We start from the raw sequence: 18,223 nt of genomic DNA on the forward strand, positions 1-18,223 counted from the left end.
AATAAATAAATATCTCAGAATTACCCTCCCTGGTAGTGTGCTCGCTATATCCCATGGTATGCTGCCATGTAGGTGTCAGGAAAATGGAAAATTGTACACTTACCTATCGGTAATTTTCCTTTCCTGACGTCAATACATGGCAGCATACAGGACCCTCCCATGGCTTTCGCATTGAGTACTTGTTACGAGAATAGTGGCCTTGGGAGGCGGGCTTCATTATCGTATAACTGGTCCTGTGATTGGGCTGGGGGCGGAGCCATACCCATTGCATGCTGCCATGTATTGGGGTCAGGAAAGGAAAATTACCGATAGGTAAGTATGCAATTTTCCGTTTTTGCTCTGGCTGTTAAGACAAAACCCAGACTGGAATGTGTAATCTTTAAACTGTTCTGACAAAATATTTACAACAAGGCTATGTGACAGTCTCTGGTTTTCAGGCCTCCACTGAGTGATGTTATGATAGCCACTAGCACGCTTACCTTAATGGAATTTAATGGGATGACCAATTTTCAGCAGCCAATTAGTGTTGTGCTTGCCACACTTCTGCAAGTACTCTTTATGCATTCAAACCTGATCTTGTCTTGAGCTGGGTATTTCGGTGGGGGGAGGGGTGGGGATAATATGTAATGTGTCTCACACAAAAGATTTGCTAAATCTAATTGTCTTTTGCTGACTTGGGCATTATGGAGAAGAGAGGGCGCACTGTGTTCAACACGACCCCAATCTCTTTATTCAGTATGGAGTTCATTGGACCTCATTATTGTCACACCCCCACTGAACAAGTGTGATATATAATAGAGCATTCAAGAACAGAAATTGTCTACGTTTCTTATTGCTTTACAAATCCCAAAAATGTAAGGATTATCCCTCCTTTTAGGAAAGGGGGAGGAGACATGCAAATAATTCCTTTATTCACGCCTAGCTTACTGTACATCTAGAACCGCTGGTTTATAGCACTGATACGGCACTCTAATATAACAGAGCCGTTTATTCCAAACTGTATACAGCTGTTTCAGACCTGTTGGCCATCAGTCGTTCAGTGCATGGACACAATGGCTTCTATGGAGTATACATTTGTATTGATCCCCAAGCAATAGAAGATAGCAGCCAATGTGTAAGCACTGTCTAAGCTATAAGTCTGGGCTATGGACTCCCCATGTGAGAGCACTGATTGGCCCAGCCCTGTCACATGGCGAAATACTGCATATGATAATTTTACAAACCTAGAACATGAAAACAAAAAACATTTTAATAAAACTATATATATAAATAACTATATTTTTATGATCTACAGGTTGGGCATATACACTGTCTGCCCATCAAGCCTTGATGGGGAAAGATGTGAACATTCCCTGCTTGTTCACAGTCAAGAACCCTCCCATCGATCCCAAATCTCTTTCAGTGACTTGGTACTTCCAGGAAAAGGAAATATTAAGGTTTAAGAATGCGGTAGTGATATCTTCAGATCCCCGTATGTCATATACGGGCAGAGTAGAAGATGGAACCGCTGATCTTTCTATATCAAACATCGCTATAAAGGATGGAGGGATCTATAAGTGCTCCATGATCTACAAAGAGTCAGAGAAGGAAGAGAAGGAGATCCGACTGGATGTACACGGTATGCAGTTTAAAGTATAGTCCAAAAACCTGTCGCTTTTTGACAGATACATTATGAGGTTTCAGCCATTAGGTAATGCTTAGATCCAGCCCAAACTTTTATTTATTAAGAATAGAATAGGGTAAGGGGAGAACCTCCAACTGGGTTTTATTGTTGTGCCCTCATTACGAGGACCTCCTCTCTCTTCCTGTCCCAGAGATGGTGGGATGATGATACATTTTGGTCTGGGCATTTAGGTTTCGATGACCTCCAGTCTGGAAATGATCAATCGTCAGAATAGGTTCAGTTGAATGTGACAAGCTACACCATGACCTAAAGAAATATGAACCTTCACAGACTAACAAACACCAAATTGAATTCATTAGGAGCATGAGCAACCTGGCTTCTGGAATGTGTACAGTGTTGGCTTAGGGTTGCTTGTAGTTTAACCACCAAAAATCTATTTAGTGTCTTAACCATCTCATGTTTTATTCAGAATATCTGATCCTTTCTGGTCTAGCTGTTCTTTCCAGGTGCCGACCTATCTCTGGGTGATTTACAGCAAAAACCAATTCCCCTTTTACAAGGTGGCTTTACTTTAGTTTAAACCTCATAGTGAAAGGGCCATTATAACTTCTATATATACACACATATATTAAACAATAGTACTGTGTATGGTAAGATGTTGTTATTACAATGGCATGATGTGTATGTTTCAGCTCCTCCACAGATCACCATTACAGACAAAGTCGTTGTGAAAAATGAAAGAAGTTCCGTACGCAGTGTCATCTCTGGATTCTTCCCGGTGGATATTGATATCAAATGGCTTCGGGATGGAGAGATACTGAATAATGTCCTGGTGGGGAACCCTCAGAGAGACCCGGATGGGACGTACAGTGTGGACAGCTCAGTAACAATAAAACCCACTGAGGAGGACAGAGAGCGGATCTTCTCCTGCAGAGTCCAACACGAGTCTCTTACTGCACCTCTCCAGGAGGACTTCCGGCTGGTGTATGGAGGTAACATATATTTACAAAGGGCAATTAATAAACACAGGAAGGGTAAGTTTAGGCATCAAAAGGACGCCTAGCACAGCAAGTAGGTTTGGCTTTTCAAGGGCTGACAATCAGAAAAAAAGTATTATTTATTCCAGATTCCAAAGGTCAAACCCACAGAGAAATAGAAAAAGGAGATAGATAGATAGATAGATAGATAGATAGATAGATAGATAGATAGATAGATAGATAGATAGATGTGCTACCCTGTTTCCCCGAAAATACAACCTACCCCGAAAATAAGACCTAGAACTATTTTTGGGAATTGCTAAAATATAAGACCTACCCCGAAAATAAGACCTAGTTGTGACCATTCCCAGGGCCGGTGGTGGCATAAGGGGGAACTTGAAGAGCCGCGGGAGAGAATCAGCGGTGCCATGAAGCCAGCGTTAGAGGAAGTGAGGCGGCAGCGGAGGGAGCAGAGCCGAAGAGCCGCGGGAGAGAATCAGCGTTGCCATGAAGCCAGCGTTAGAGGAAGTGAGGCGGCAGCGGAGGGAGCAGAGCCGCATAAGCCGATGCCTCCTCTATAGCGCTGGCTCCTGTCACTGGCAGAGTGATACCAAATGCTCTCCGCCTGTGAGGAATCTATAGTGAAAGCGCGCTTCGCTCATTCTGGCCAGCGATTGGTTACCAAATTGCTCTTGGAAAGGTACGGAACCCCTGATTGCCCTGATCACCATATTTTTGTACATGAATAAGTGTGGATTGTTGTACATTAAAAAAAATAATAATAAGACCTACCCCGAAAATAAGACCTAGTGTGTTTTTTTGAGCCAAACAAAATATAAGACAGTGTCTTATTTTCGGGGAAACACTGTATTTCTATAGCATTGTCACAGAATGTCCTTGCTTCACTGTATTTTAAAAATGATTTCTTAGGGTTTCCATATTTTCTTTCTTTCGAGAAGAATTCTTGCTTTCCATGAGGAAGCCGTGATCTCACTGCAGAGTTCCAAGCTTGACCTCTCCAATCATGAGGCAACATAAGCTTTGTTGATTGCTGATGTAAACTTCTGACTCATCAAAGGCTGTGTTGGGCCTCCATGGAATGAACACAATTTCCACACAGAGCAAAGGTTTTTCTCTGCAGCATGCTGGCCGGGGACAGGCTTTTCTCCTCAGGCTGTGGCTGTTTTCTAAAGCAACCAAACAGAAAGACTGTTTATAACTTTTGTTCTGATGCACCTGAAGTGTGTTTAGCTGATTAGAATCCAAACTTTAACTGGACTTTAAATGTGTTTTTACATTTGTTTTAATGAAGGTAAATATTATATATTGCTATTAGACATTTTTTTATTGATCACTAAGACCCCATTCACACTAAACTACAAGCTTTTTCAGCACTGATTTGAGCTGATCGACTTTGAGCACCAATGAGCGACATTGAGCTGCAGTGCACACTTTGTCGTGCTACATAATGCTTCTTTTGGCAGTCTAGTTTTTTTTTAATAGCAATTTTGAAGTTGCCATCTTTTCTTTCAAAAATATTGGTGGACAATAGGTAAAGGGGGCACCTACATTCAAAACAGAGCCGGGGCACCTAGATTCAAAACAAGGCCGGGGCACCTAGATTCAAAACAAGGCCGGGGCACCTAGATTCGAAACAGGGCCGGGGCACCTAGATTCGAAACAGGGCCAGGGCACCTAGATTCGAACCAGGGACCTCTTGAATTCTTTCAAAAATATTGGTGGACAATAGGTAAAGGGGGCACCTAAAGAGTCAAAACAAGGGCGGGGCACCGAGATTCGAAACAGGGCCGGGGCACCTAGATTCGAAACAGGGCCAGGGCACCTAGATTCGAACCAGGGACCTCTTGAATTCTTTCAAAAATATTGGTGGACAATAGGTAAAGGGGGCACCTAGATTCAAACCAGGGACCTCTTGAATCGCTGGAATCAAGGTTTAATTGTGTTAAATGTCTTAAATAACACATTTCTTGACTTTTGATCATTGCTGTGCTTAATGCCTACAGGGGGCACCCGGATTTGAACCAGGGACCTCTCGATCTGCAGTCGAATGCTCTACCACTGAGCTATACCCCCCTGATTGTGCTGCTTTTCTAGTCCATTGGGGCCAAATTATTATTATTATTATACAGAATTTATATGGCACCAACAGTTTGCGCAGCACTTTACAATATAAGGAAGACATTACAATCACAATACAATTCAAGTCAAGATGGTAAGGAGGGCCCTGCCCCTGAGGGCCTACAATCTAAAAGGGAGGGGGAAGTGATACATGAGGAGGGAGCTGTGTGGGGATGAATTGTTTGAGAACCTAATGGTTCAGTGGTTAGTTTGAGATGGGAAATCCGCCGAAAAATAGGTCATGCTTGAGTGACAAGCTTCAGCTACAAGCTACAGGCGACATTGAGCTACAAGATGTGAACATCTCCATTCAAAAGCATTGGAAGAGCTACATTGAGCTTCATATTTGAGTAGAAATCACGCTACAAATCGCTCAGTGTGAATGGGGACTTCGAGCCAACCAGTGATCAGTTATAGAAGCTCTGTAGGGGAATTGGCTGCAGTTGTTGTTGCAAAAATAGACCTGACCCGACAAACATGCAATATTTTTCATATGCATACCTTGCAAACTGAGTGGTTGGAAGTTCCCTGTAATAAATGTATATTTGTAAAATAATGATTTCCTACAAATGATTAGAAAATAAAAATGCAAAGCATCAGTCTATAAACTATAACAAAAATTTAAAACTGACGAAAAATATTTACGCTTCAACTTTAAACAGACATGCAAAAAGACAAAACCAAAACGGAAAGCGAGATAAAAAAATAAAATAGTATAGCGTGGAATGAACGCAGAGTTGGATTCCTAAGGGTCTGTTCACACGACGTCCGTTTTCTGTGCTGAACGGCTCCGTACGCTGCTGCACTAAAAATGCATCCCAATGTATCCCTGTGTGTTTTATGGGCTACAGTTCTCACGTGCGCAGTCCGTTCAGGTTACGACAGAAAAAATACTGCATGTCACATTTTGTACGGTCAGGAAATGGTCCGGAAATGCAAAAGCGCGTCAAAAACGCACTGCAATGCAGCTAACATACTGACAGCCCCACTCCAGCTTTTTTTTAACCAGAACGCATCAAAAACGCCGCCAAAACGCGGCAAAACACATAGCACCACGTCTGCAGATCTGCACCTGATCCGGACCTGATCAGGACCTTAAAATCATGTGAACAGGGCCTAAAGAAACGAAACAAAAAAACAGTTTTACAAGGTTCTGAATGCCAAATAACACCATTGGTGATGGCATTTTTGGGTGTGTGGGGGTTGTATAGAAGGAAGATCACAAGCACTCAGAAGATGTTGTCAAATCCTTGTGTACATTTATTATGAAACAGCGTCACATAAATCCAATAGCCAACGTTCCGTGGCCACGCAGGGTCCCTTCATCAGGACGACATAGCGACAAAGGTGCAACATGAAATACACACATACTGTCATGCAGTGACGTGCGGTACCTCCTATTCCGGGTGCGGAATTCCCCCGGACCCGCCCCCTGGCCGAAGCCCCGCCCCTGGCCTGAAGCCCCGCCCCAAGCTAGTGTAAAGGAGGAAGGGAGGAGACAGGGAGGAGCCTCCCTGTCCCTCACTAACTACCTGTCAAATTTCAGATGCAGCGCTGCCTGTACACATTCCCAGTTACAAAAATAAGAATAGACAGTGTATAGCATGATCCTCATGTAAAAGTGTGACGACAGCGTGTGTATAACGCATGCTTTACTGCATCCGGAATGTGGTGTGGTGATTGTATAGAAATAATCATACGAATCAATTCATGAAAGTCTATGGAAGGATATAACAAATGATGTACATAGATGTCATGTATGTGAGGGGGATGGTCATTAAAGGAGAACTATGGGGTAAGTGTTTTCCCCCATCGTTCTCCTAAGGATCACGGAAGGACATAAACTAGCGTCATACCGTGACCCGAAGCTCCGTATATAGCGGGCTACAGCTCTCGGTATACTGAGACTGCCGCAGCTGGTACGGATCGCGACATTACTGTTGAGATCCACCCAGCTGCGTGAGTGACAGTGGCTCTGCCTATCTAGAGGCAGAGCCAGCTGTACCCTCCCCCGTCCGTTCCGCCACTCAGCACTGGAGGATCGGACAGGGGAGAATCCCTGCGGGGAGCCGTGAGTGACAGTCACCTCTCTCTGCAGGGACTGGATGGAGAAGTGAGCGAATGCCGGTATGTGTTCGCTCTCTTCCCAATCTATTGAGCCGACGTGTGACAGTCTCATTGTCACACGTTGGCTCCAACTATGAGGATGAGTGAAAATCACTCATCTCATCGTTCTCCTTTAATCTATATCAGCCAGTGAGGAAGATGTATTGAGCCCTCTTGCTTTCACTGTAGTGAGTGAGGAAAGGTGAGAAGAGACAAAAGGAATAAAAACCCTCCAAATGAATAAGAGAGTAGAACATTAAAGGCTTCTTAGGGCAGATGTGATGAAATACGACATGCCAATAACTTCTGTATTCAAAAAGTTAAGAGATATGCTAGGCAGGGGCTTATATATAATCTACAGCATGGGAACATTTCATTTTTTCCGGCAGTTATATAAGCAGACGGCTATAGTTACTTGTTTAGATTCTGATATGGAATATGCATTGTAACAACATAGATGACCCTTTTATTGCAGATATCCCATCCAGTCACATCACTTCCCAAGCGTTTAAGTTGGATGTGGAGCAGAGTTTGGTGTGCAGTGTATCTAAGTTCTACCCAGAATCCATCACTGTGAACTGGTTCTTGAATGACACCCTGCTGGAGAATGCCAAGACCCGGAGGATCAGCAGCTCGGCTGTGGAATCTGTCTACCACTTCATTCCCACAGAGCAGAGCTGGGGCATGTATCTGAGTTGTGTGGTGGATCATGCAACCCTCACCACCCCACATGTGGAGAGACTGCTGGTACAAGAAACAGGTACATGAACCCTAAGTGACTCCGCTATTGAGATGGGGGCGTTAAAAATAAATATAAGGAATACAGCTCACGAAGCCCCTCTAGACTGTGTTTTTGGGAATTGGGTGGTTTTGCTGCCCCAAAGGAAATGACTGCCATGGCATGGGATACATTTTGCCATTGTGTGTCACTCTATATACATAGATAGGCTGCTTAGAGCGTCACATTGCTGGCTGGACAGAAACTTTCCATACCGTGCACCAAAAATAATAAAAATAGTCTGAAACAAGTGCACACAAGCCAGAACCAAAGTGAACTTAGGCTGTGCCTCTGCTATAGTCCCAGAGTTCTGAAGGAACAGTTGACTAAAGTCGCATAAAGTAATGATATCCATGGTTACTAAACAGTGAACTTTTTAGTAACTTTACAATTCGGCATTAAACATTTCCTAGCATGTCAATATTTACATCAATAAAGCAGAACATTATTAAGCCATTGTTGAACTTCAGACAGGTGACTTCGTCCAGGTTGAGATGATTTTTACCAGTCTGCTACAGGAAAGAGGAAGCATTTCCTCAGCCCCCCCTTGTAACACTGTAACTTTAGCAAGCCACACATTGAGAGGCTGCAGCAGGGGCTGATCTGTCTTAGCCATTTGTAAACACAGCCATGAAGTCCATTAAGTAGATGTTGGCCCTTGATGATGCCCACACAAGAATGGCTCCATCTTTCTGGAGAGAAATGCAGATGAGGGCATTGGCAGTGGGAGTATTGTGATCTCTATCACAGGAAATAAATACCTGCAAAAGATACTTTACTTAGCACCACATTACTTGGCATGAAACATAGATCTGATAATAGAACCTATAGGTGTGATGCCCTCAGTGCTATGCTATGGATGACATGTCATGTAAAAGCTTTCTGTTGTAACAAGACAATTCCGTATTTTATTTTTCTAGCTGGAAAGAACCTTCTGCCAGCTAAACAAAAACCTTTTTATGTCATCAGCAGTTCTAAGCCCGGGGAGGCGCCTTGCAGTGTTTCTATGGTATGGATTACTTACAGGAAGTCAGCTGATCTCAGGAATCTCTCCCCAAAATTAACTCTCTCCAGTTCTGATGATCTGCTGAAACATTTACACTATTTATGCCGTTATATGAAAAGCCAACTACAGTGTCAGTGTCCTTGCTGTTGAAGCGTGTCTTGCTGATCACATTGTATGAGTTCTGGAAGATATTAGAGGATTGTCACTTGCTAACTATCTTATGGAGATATAATGGATGAATGTCTGTAGAACGGCCATATTTGCATAGACACCCAGACTGGTCAATCTCAGATTGATCATGCGGACGTTTTCATTGAAGATCGCAATTCTATTTCCACGATACTGACACCTATGGCAACCCATTTACCCCGTACATCAGTATTTCTACATATTGGCCCCAACAATTACTGAGAGAGATATGGGGGCTCTCATCCCTGACCTTCTTTTGAAACTTTTAGCTGCCTGGTTGGCTCTGCCTTAGGTACTTTCAAATAGTAATAACAAATAGAGAAGAAAAACGGTTGGGGTTTTTTGTTTGGCACCAAATGACAAGTCCAATACACAAAAGATAGTATATATAATAAAATATATTATTTATTTGTACAAAAAGGTTAAAAAGCATCGATAAGTGAATATATAAAAAATTACACAAAATACATGAACATAAGGAAAACCTCATAACACCTGCTAAGTTCCACAATGAAGGCTATGATAAACATGATCGAAGAATCTAATGATATGATTACAGCCTAGTTTTATGTATTTTTCTTCTCTATTTGTTGTTACTACTTTATCAGGGGTTGGCACCCAATCACCGAGGATCTGCACACCACAATCTACCTTGTCCTTAGGCACTTTCAAAGTCAATAGGCAAGCATCTGGTATTTTTATAAAGGGAGTTCAGCAATGGTCAGGTAGCTAACATTTTCATAAAGGGAGCTTAGCAATTGCAGTCTATGGGTTTTGGTTTTTTTACCAGGCTTTAACGTCAATGTAAATGTAATGAATAATAAGTGTACAAAATAAACAGTATTTTACATTTCCTTTTGCGTTTAGATCTGACTAGACAATATAAAGGGCATGCTGCAATTGCCAGTGTAGTGCTTTTCCTAATCTTCGGGACTATAATCATTGCGCTGTTAATCATTCAGGAAAGAAAAAAACGTAAGTGGCTGGAAACATCACATGATAGTAAAGACTTGTATTCTCTCTGTTACACTAACAAGGGTTCTGTTATGGTATCTTATAAAAATGTATCTTCGTGTCCTTTACATAACTTTTCATATCTTTTACAACTAAGGGTCTTCCTAGGATCATTTAAAGGGGGCCTGGGTATTGTGGATGGCTGCAGAAAAGGAAGGAGTAGGGAAGGGTCACTGGTAAGGTGGGTGTAATGGGGTAGGGATGGGAGGGCCTTTGCATAGACACTGTCACTGTTACATGCACAGGCTAGATGAAAGTGTCTCTTTAAGATGCAGGGATGGGACAAAACATACAGATAAATAAGGACAAGGTAAATGTTAAATGTATGTGAGAAGAATTTCATGTGGCCATGAATGTTTGGTGTTATTATGGCAAGACTGAGGGGGTTATTTACTAATGAGGATCCAGCCATTCTCTGCCCAGTTGTAATGGGACAAAGATAGTAGTAAAAACCTTACTGAAGTTCAAGTCCTTCCCTACTCCGTCCAAACATGGAAAACACATGTTGACTATAGATACAGTTGTACCTCTGCTAATGCTTCTCTTTCACTAATAATAGTTCTCAGTAACTATAATGCACTTTTAGCACAGTCATCTTTTAATACCCAAGTCCTAAACTCCTACCCCCAGCAACTCTTATACTTTCTGTCTCTGGTCCTCCAAGATCTTTACTACATAGCCAGCATAGTCTCTTCTACTAAACTCCCCTGGCCAGGTTTTACTTCTGCAGTGAGGGAATGTGCATTCATTCTTATGGATAAGCCATCTATGATTGGCTCCAACAGAAGTTGGTCTTTCAATAGGAAAATAAAAAAGAGAACAGCCAGGCTCGGAGACTTTTGTTGAAGAGGCCGTGTGGCTCCCACAGCGTACATTTTAGAGGTGCAGGGACAGGTAAGTATAAGAGTTGGGGGGTTACTGTGGATGGGGAGCATTGAAAAGATAACTGCCCTAAAAGTATAGTTACCCTTTAATGATTCAATTGCCTGCATTCTGACTGTGTTTTACTCCGGTGCCTCTGTAATGATAATATATAAAACTGTCTCTTTGGTGTTACAGGCCTTCCCAAAGTAAGAAATATCACTCGCTCCTCAGATGGTACTCTCATATTAGATGTCGATCATTCTCACCCAGAGACTATTGTAGTATCTTGGGAGCTGCTCCAACCACCATCAAGCACACAGTCCCGTATCCTAAAATCTACCATTACAGTGGATCCAAACCAAGATGGAACCTTCAATGCCACCAGCACTTGTGAAAGCCTCAGAGGAGTGATCCGGGAAGATGAGCCCTATGTTGTCCGAGCTGTGGTGACACATATAAAACTGAAACATCCATTACACAGAGAATGGAGAAGCTACAGTAAAAATAACAGAGGTAAGGGGAACATTTTGTCATGGAGAACATTGTTATGAAATCTGACATTGTTGAAGCTGAAATAATAAGTTGCATCCAACATTTCACTAAAATTACTGGTTTTCAATATCTTACCTGTCATAACTAAGGGCCGATGCTCTCTCTGTGAAAACAGCAAGGAGGCATGTAACTGTCTGAAAGGAATAATTAAATGATTCATAATGGGTTAACCAAGAGCGCATGATTGCAAAGCAACATTTTAATTCTTTAAAAAGAAACCGTTATATTGCCAGGCAGGGCAAGGAACAAGTTATATCTAATGGTTGCCCCACCAGGAGCACCTATTCACTTTCCCTTCTCTCTCCTACTGCTGTGTTCTGCTGCCGGTAGAGTTGAGAAACGCCCAGAACTTTAGGGTATGGGGGAGCATGTGACAGCGCTGGTGCCTACTGATTGGCTGATCAGGCACCCAACATTTTGACAAAGGACAAGGAGAGGGCAGAGGCGCTGAACACGTTTTTCTCCTCAGTATACACCCAGGAAAAAGACGGGTTTAATGTACATGATAAAACACATAGTTCAACACAAAATATACCTCAGTGGTTGACGGAAACCGGGATATAACAAAGACTAGAAAAACTTAATGCAAATAAAGCATTGGGACCAGATAACCTGCACCCCAAGGTACTTAAGGAACTAAGCCAGGTTATAACAAAACCATTATTCCTCATTTTTAAGGACTCTCTAATGACTGGTGGAGTTCCAAGTGACAGGCGGAGGGCTACGGCAGTCCCAATATTCAAAAAGGGGGCAAGATGCCAACCGAGGAACTACAGACCAGTTAGTCTTACATCGGTGGTTTGTAAAGTGTTGGAGGGAATGATTAAGGACTATTTGGTAGAATATGTTCAGAATAATGGCATAGTTAATGACAATCAGCATGGGTTCAGGAAAGACTGTTCCTGCCAGACTAACCTGCTAACTTTTAACGAGGGGGTAAGTAGAGATATGGATGGAGGTAAGCCGGTGGATGTGGTATATCTGGATTTCTCAAAGGCTTTTGATACGGTACCACACAAACGCTTGCTACACAAACTGAGATCCATGGGCATAGATGGAATGGTGTGTACATGGATAGAGAACTGGCTACAGGAACGTGTACAGAGAGTATCGATAAATGGCAGCTTTTCGGAATGGGCTAGTGTCATGAGCGGTGTGCCTCAGTGTTCTGTGCTGGGAACCATGCTGTTCACCCTGTTTATTACCAACATCGGGGAAGGCGTGAATAGCAATGTTTCAGTGTTTGCTGACGATACCAAAATTGGGAGGGTAATAGAGACGGACCTAGACAGTTTAACATTACAGGACGATCTGGATAAAATAGGGGAGTGGGCTAATATATAGCAGATGAGGTTTAACGTCGATAAATGCAAAGTAATGCACTTTGGGATTAAAAATAGGCAAATGGGCTATAAAATTATGGGTATGCCGCTAGGGAAGGCAGAAATAGAAAAATATTTGGGGGTCATTGTAGACCACAGATTGATTAATAGCTTGCAGTGCCAGGCTGCTGTAAACAAAGCAAGTAGAGTCCTTTCCTGTATTAGGAAGGGGATCTATTGCAGGGACAAGTCTATAATGTTGCCACTTTATAGATCACTGGTTCGGTCTCATCTGGAGTACGCGGTCCAGTTTTGGTCACCAGTCCACAGAAAGGATGTCCTGGAGCTGGAAAGAGTCCAGCGGAGAGCAAACAAACTAAATAGGGGGATGGAGGACCAGAACTATGAGACGAGGCTACTAAATTTAAACATGTTCACGTTGGAAGTATGGAGATTAAGGGGGGACATGATTTTCATGTACAAAACGTTCAATGGTGATAGCAACATTGGCAACAAACTCTTTACGATTAACTCCGTAACAAAGACTAGAGGCCACCACCTAAAATTGGGTGTTCTTCACAGTTAGAGCGGTTAGGGTCTGGAACTCACTGCCACAAGCAGTGATTTCAGCTTAAGAATGTGGAATCATTCAAGAAGCTTTTGGACGATTTCCTGAGAAACCGTAATATACAGGGGTACAGGTACACTTAAGAATGAACTGATACAAGGACCTATATATTTGTGTATATATATACATACGCACGCATCAGCAATGGGTTGGACTTGATGGACTTATGTCTTTATTCAGCCTCAAATACTATGTAACTATTTACATGGCGGAAGAAACATAGACCTCACCCCTCTGTACACTCCAAGTCACAACCAGGAGCTTATACAAGAATCTTTCTCTTCACCACCAGCGCCTAAACAGAGCAGGGAGGGAGCAGAATGAAGCTGCTGATGTAAACATTATTAAAGCTGAAATCAGAGTCCTGTGTATTCTTCCGTGAATCTTGGTAAGCTTTGTGTATTTCATCCAGATCCGTGCAGTAATCCAGTGTGAGACTTGGAGCTTCCTGTAATACAGACCAATCACTGCTGCTCTCCCTCCTTGTGCAGGGTGACTGGTCTTGTCTCCGACCTCCTGTAATAAAGACCGGTCACTGCCGCTCTCGCTCCTCCCGCAGAGTGACTGGCCTGGTTTTCACCCCCTCCTGTAATAAAGACTGCTCACTGCTGCTCTCTCACTTTGTGCAAGGTGACTGGTCTTGTCTTTGCCCTCTATTGAGTTTTTTTGGTAGGCAGTCTGTAGTGGGTGGGGCCTAATAGGTCCCTCCCACAGCTCTGTCTCTGCATGGCCTATGCACAGAAAAGTGGTGATGTTCCTGCTACTGTTACAAGGTAATATCTGGGTCTGCAAAGGCATTTGGTACACATAAAGTGGATTTATATCCTTTGTGGCTATAGAGGAATATATTTAAAGGAAAATGTTGGTTCCCAGAGTTCATCTTTAAAGTGAACCTATTGATTTGCCCTGTAGTAGTACATTTCTCATGCACATTTGCTGTAATAATCTCCCACGTTTATATCTCTTGTACACTTGTACACGGCTCTTTGTTACTCTTCCTTTTACCATTTTTTCTGCAATAAAAAAAGTTTCAGATTTTAAAAAATAAGGAAACAATACAGGAAACAAAATATTTCTATGCTGTTATCTCTTCCAGATTTCCTTGCACAGCCAGAAGTTGATATTTTACAAATACCGAAATTGTTTGTCAAGAAACCAGCACAGCTGAAATGCACAATGTCCCAGTTTTACCCGGATGAGCTGACTGTGGAATGGATTATGATAAAAACGGGAAAGGAGGGATTTACTCCGATAGATAACGGAGGGAGATACAACATTCCCAACAGTAACTCTCAGCTCCAGAGAAATAAAACATTTACCTATACAGCACTTCTGGAGTTCTCCCCATCACTAGAGGATCAGGGGTCAGAGGTCATCTGCAGAGTGAGACATCCCAGTCTAGAGGACCCAATAGAGAGGACAACTGGTCCCTTACAGGTGCTGAGTGAGTACACTGGATCTTCCATGCTAAAATGTCGAACAGTAGTAATGAGTAATACTTAGCAGGAGATGGTTGGTGACTAATCTTGGAGAGCTACAGCTGTCAAATAATCTTTACACCTCCACATGTGTTCAGGGCCGGATTCCCGGCAAGGCCACCGAGGCCCGACCTTGAAGTCACCCGACGCCCGCAACATGAAGTTCCAGGCGCCGGGCGGTAATTTGTTTTCTACATTTAGCCCTGCTTTGCACATGTAGGGCTAAATAAAGAATGGGGGAAGCCGCTCATTTCTTTACAAGTGATCTCGGCGATGTCGCCAAGATCACTTGTAATAAAACTGCAGGCTGTCCATCCTCCCCCCGCCGCCCCCCGCACCTACCTCTCTCCATGCTCCGTCTCCCGGCTCCGTCCTCTCCTCGCTGGCCGCCGCCTTCCTCAGGATGGAGAGCGGTGAGCAGAGCGGCAGGGTTAAAACTAAGGCTGCCGCTCTGTGTAGACAGTGAGAGGGGAGAGCTGTGCTCTTCCTCTCTCACTTGTCACAGGAGTTCCAATTAAAAACAGAAAGAAACAATAAAACCAACCCTGCAACCCCCACTATCTTGTTTGCATTCTCCGGGGGGGTGGGGGGCAGGGTAAATCCGGTCCTGCATGTGTTGGATTCCTGGTCCCCTGCTGCATGCTGTCGTTCTACCCGCTGGCCCCGTTATCACTGTGTCCAATAGAGACCTACCTGCTGGAAGGTGGAACCACAGTGTGCTGTGCTGTAAAAACAACTAGCATGAGCATCGCAGTGTTTTGATGATTTGCAAAACATCTTCAACATTCCAGAACAAGACCAGTTGAATATGCCTAACTACCACTGGCTAGACCTTTCCCTGGGTATGATCTATTGTATTTATTTTATATTCTTCTTTTGTAGCTAAACCTGAACTCCAGGAGCCAATAAAACTCGCAGTCACTGACTCAGGAGATGTGTTGGGTTGTTTAACCCTTCTGAACTTCTACCCTGAAAATATAATCACTACATGGACCTACAAGCCAGTCCAAAACCAGGAGAAGACGACACCGGAGGAGAAGGTCACTGACAATCCAGATGGAACATTTACACTTGACAGTCAATATAAAGTTCCGGGGAAATTCCTAACAAACCCGCAATTCAGCATGAGAGTCACATGGAATCATGAAACCATGGAAAAGCCAGAATACAGAGAGATCTCCTTACAAGATGCAGGTGAGGGAAAATATCAAATTAACAAGCACACCCTAGGACAATTAGGACAAGGTGACAGGTTCTCTTGATGCCCCACCACCCTCCGATGTTGACCTTTGCAGTGGTGCTCCATTCCTCGATTTAAGATGCTGGTGCTTCTAGGTATGGGGGAACCTGAGACCTTCACCAGAGAGGAGGGTAGGACATTAACCCTGTGCAAGCTTACACAAGGATTAGACTCACACTCAGACAAACCAGACAGAGGTCCTTATCGGTATACTTCTGTACTATACTATCTGTATACTTCTGTCATACTTCTGTACTATACTATCTGTATACTTCTGTACTATACTATCTGTATACTTCTTCTAGGCCAGTATTGAAGAAAGCAAGTCAGCCAACAAACTAGGATGTTCAGAAAGAAAGTAAAATCTAACAACATGTTTCACCTCCTTTGATCGGCTTCTTTTAAAGTGTATCTAAACGTTTAGTTAAAACATATCTAAACTCAAGAACAATGATGTAATATGTTATAGATTAATAGTCCTTAGATGCGGTGGCTGCATTAGTTTTCTTTTATCAGGTTTTTTTCACTTTATTTTCACCTGGCGATCCTGCCAGTAACACACTTCCTGTCCTAGAGTGGAAACACTCGCTGTATATATGGTGAAGCCATGTTGTTCCCCTAGGACAAGAAGTGTCTTAGGACTACAGACCACCCCCTTCTCCATATAGGTGGAGGTGGATGGGGAGGTCGTCTGTAGTTCACAGAGGATAATTTAGCAGGGCTGATAACATTCCTTAAGATACTACAACATTGCAGAATGCACAGGATAGCACTGGATATTTGGCAGGATCAACAGGTATTTTGTGTGCTTTTCAAACAGATTTATTGGTACACTTTCAACTATGTATTTAACAGCCTATAAAGTGTAATAACAGATGTTTATGGTTATGGATTACAGACATTTCCGCTACACAGGATAGAAAGTTGTGATATTGACCTTATGTGCCGTTTTTAATGATCTGGGATTTAATGGAAACTAGGGATGCACAGATACTTTTCGAGTACCAGTACCGATACTTGGCATTTTCATGAGAACTACCAGGGTTGCAGCGGTTGCAGCTGGGACCCGGCTCTGGAACTCCACCGCTGTCCTGAAATCATTAGTCTGTATTGTTTTAGAAAAGCTGTCACAGGACACTAAACAAAAATGTATCAGTACTTGTATTTGTAAGTACTCGGCAAGTACCAGTACTCGTACTCGCAAAACTGGTATCTGTGCATCCCTATATTTATATTTATAAAAACAAATCGTACATTAAAACAGAGATGTACAAATCCCGGGAGCTCCGTGTGCTCCTTACAAATGACAGCTGCCTCCTAATTTTTGAATGTTTCTCTAGTCTAGTCTTGGAGCTCAAAAATATCGGTACTTGTACTCGTACTTGTACCGAGTACTGTACTTGGTATCTGTGCAACCCTAATGGAAACTATAAGTATCTATCCAGCACTAAGCAAAATGCTGAGCAGTCTATGACCTCATAAACACGAGGAGCCACAGCTACTGAGTACAGTTCACCATAAAAAAAAATTAAAGTATGCGGCTGTACACGGGTCTACATCTGTACTTGTGAACACATGCATGCATATAGAGGTACACTCTTGGATACAGACTGTCTGCTTCCAGGGGGAAATGTCCATACAAGATTGGTGGTTGATATTCATGATGCCCATTCTAGAAAAAGTCCATACACAAAGTGTAACTCTGGGTCAGAACTGTATACCATACATACGCTGTCATCTGTGTTCCTGATATTTATATGTCTGTGAAGGTTCTCATTCCTCCAGGTCACATGGTATATCTGTAAAAAATAAGTCAAGGCAACTGGACCTGCTGTATTTTTTTTCAAGACATTTCACTGATCATCCGACCAGCTTTCTCATTTCAGAAGCTGAATTTTATATCTTTGTGTTAATATACTTTAGATTTCCCATGGCGCCCGAGAATTGAACATGTGAGCCCTCTCATTCTGCAGCAAAACCGTGAGACCAAAGTGATGTGTAAAGTCTCCGGCTATTTCCCGGAAAACCTAAGAGTGACTTGGATAGAGAAGAAGGGAAAATCTGCAACTGACTGTAGAACTAGACCCTACATATACCGTATACCTGTTATAAGACATGAGAGAATGGCTGATAACTCCTATCAGTGCTCCCCGTCCCTTTCCTTCACACCGACATCAGTCACTGAGGATGTGGAGTTTATCTGCAGAGTGGAACATCCCAGCCTGGAACATCCAATAGAAGGAAGCACAGGACCACCAACAATGAATGGTGAGTTTTATAACAGAAAATACATTTTTATAAACTAT

General features: G+C 42.8%; 1 non-coding gene across 1 annotated transcript; it reads right to left on the reverse strand.

Annotated features, from left to right (window-relative positions):
• Positions 1 to 4,623: 4,623 nt before the first annotated feature.
• On the reverse strand, positions 4,624 to 4,695 carry TRNAC-GCA. Its single transcript has one exon. It is a non-coding gene; the product is annotated as a tRNA-Cys (tRNA).
• Positions 4,696 to 18,223: the final 13,528 nt, after the last annotated feature.

Source organism: Nanorana parkeri, unplaced genomic scaffold (assembly GCF_000935625.1).
Source record: "Nanorana parkeri isolate BGI_ZX_2015 unplaced genomic scaffold, ASM93562v1 scaffold2077, whole genome shotgun sequence".
Taxonomy (NCBI): Eukaryota; Metazoa; Chordata; class Amphibia; order Anura; family Dicroglossidae; genus Nanorana; species Nanorana parkeri.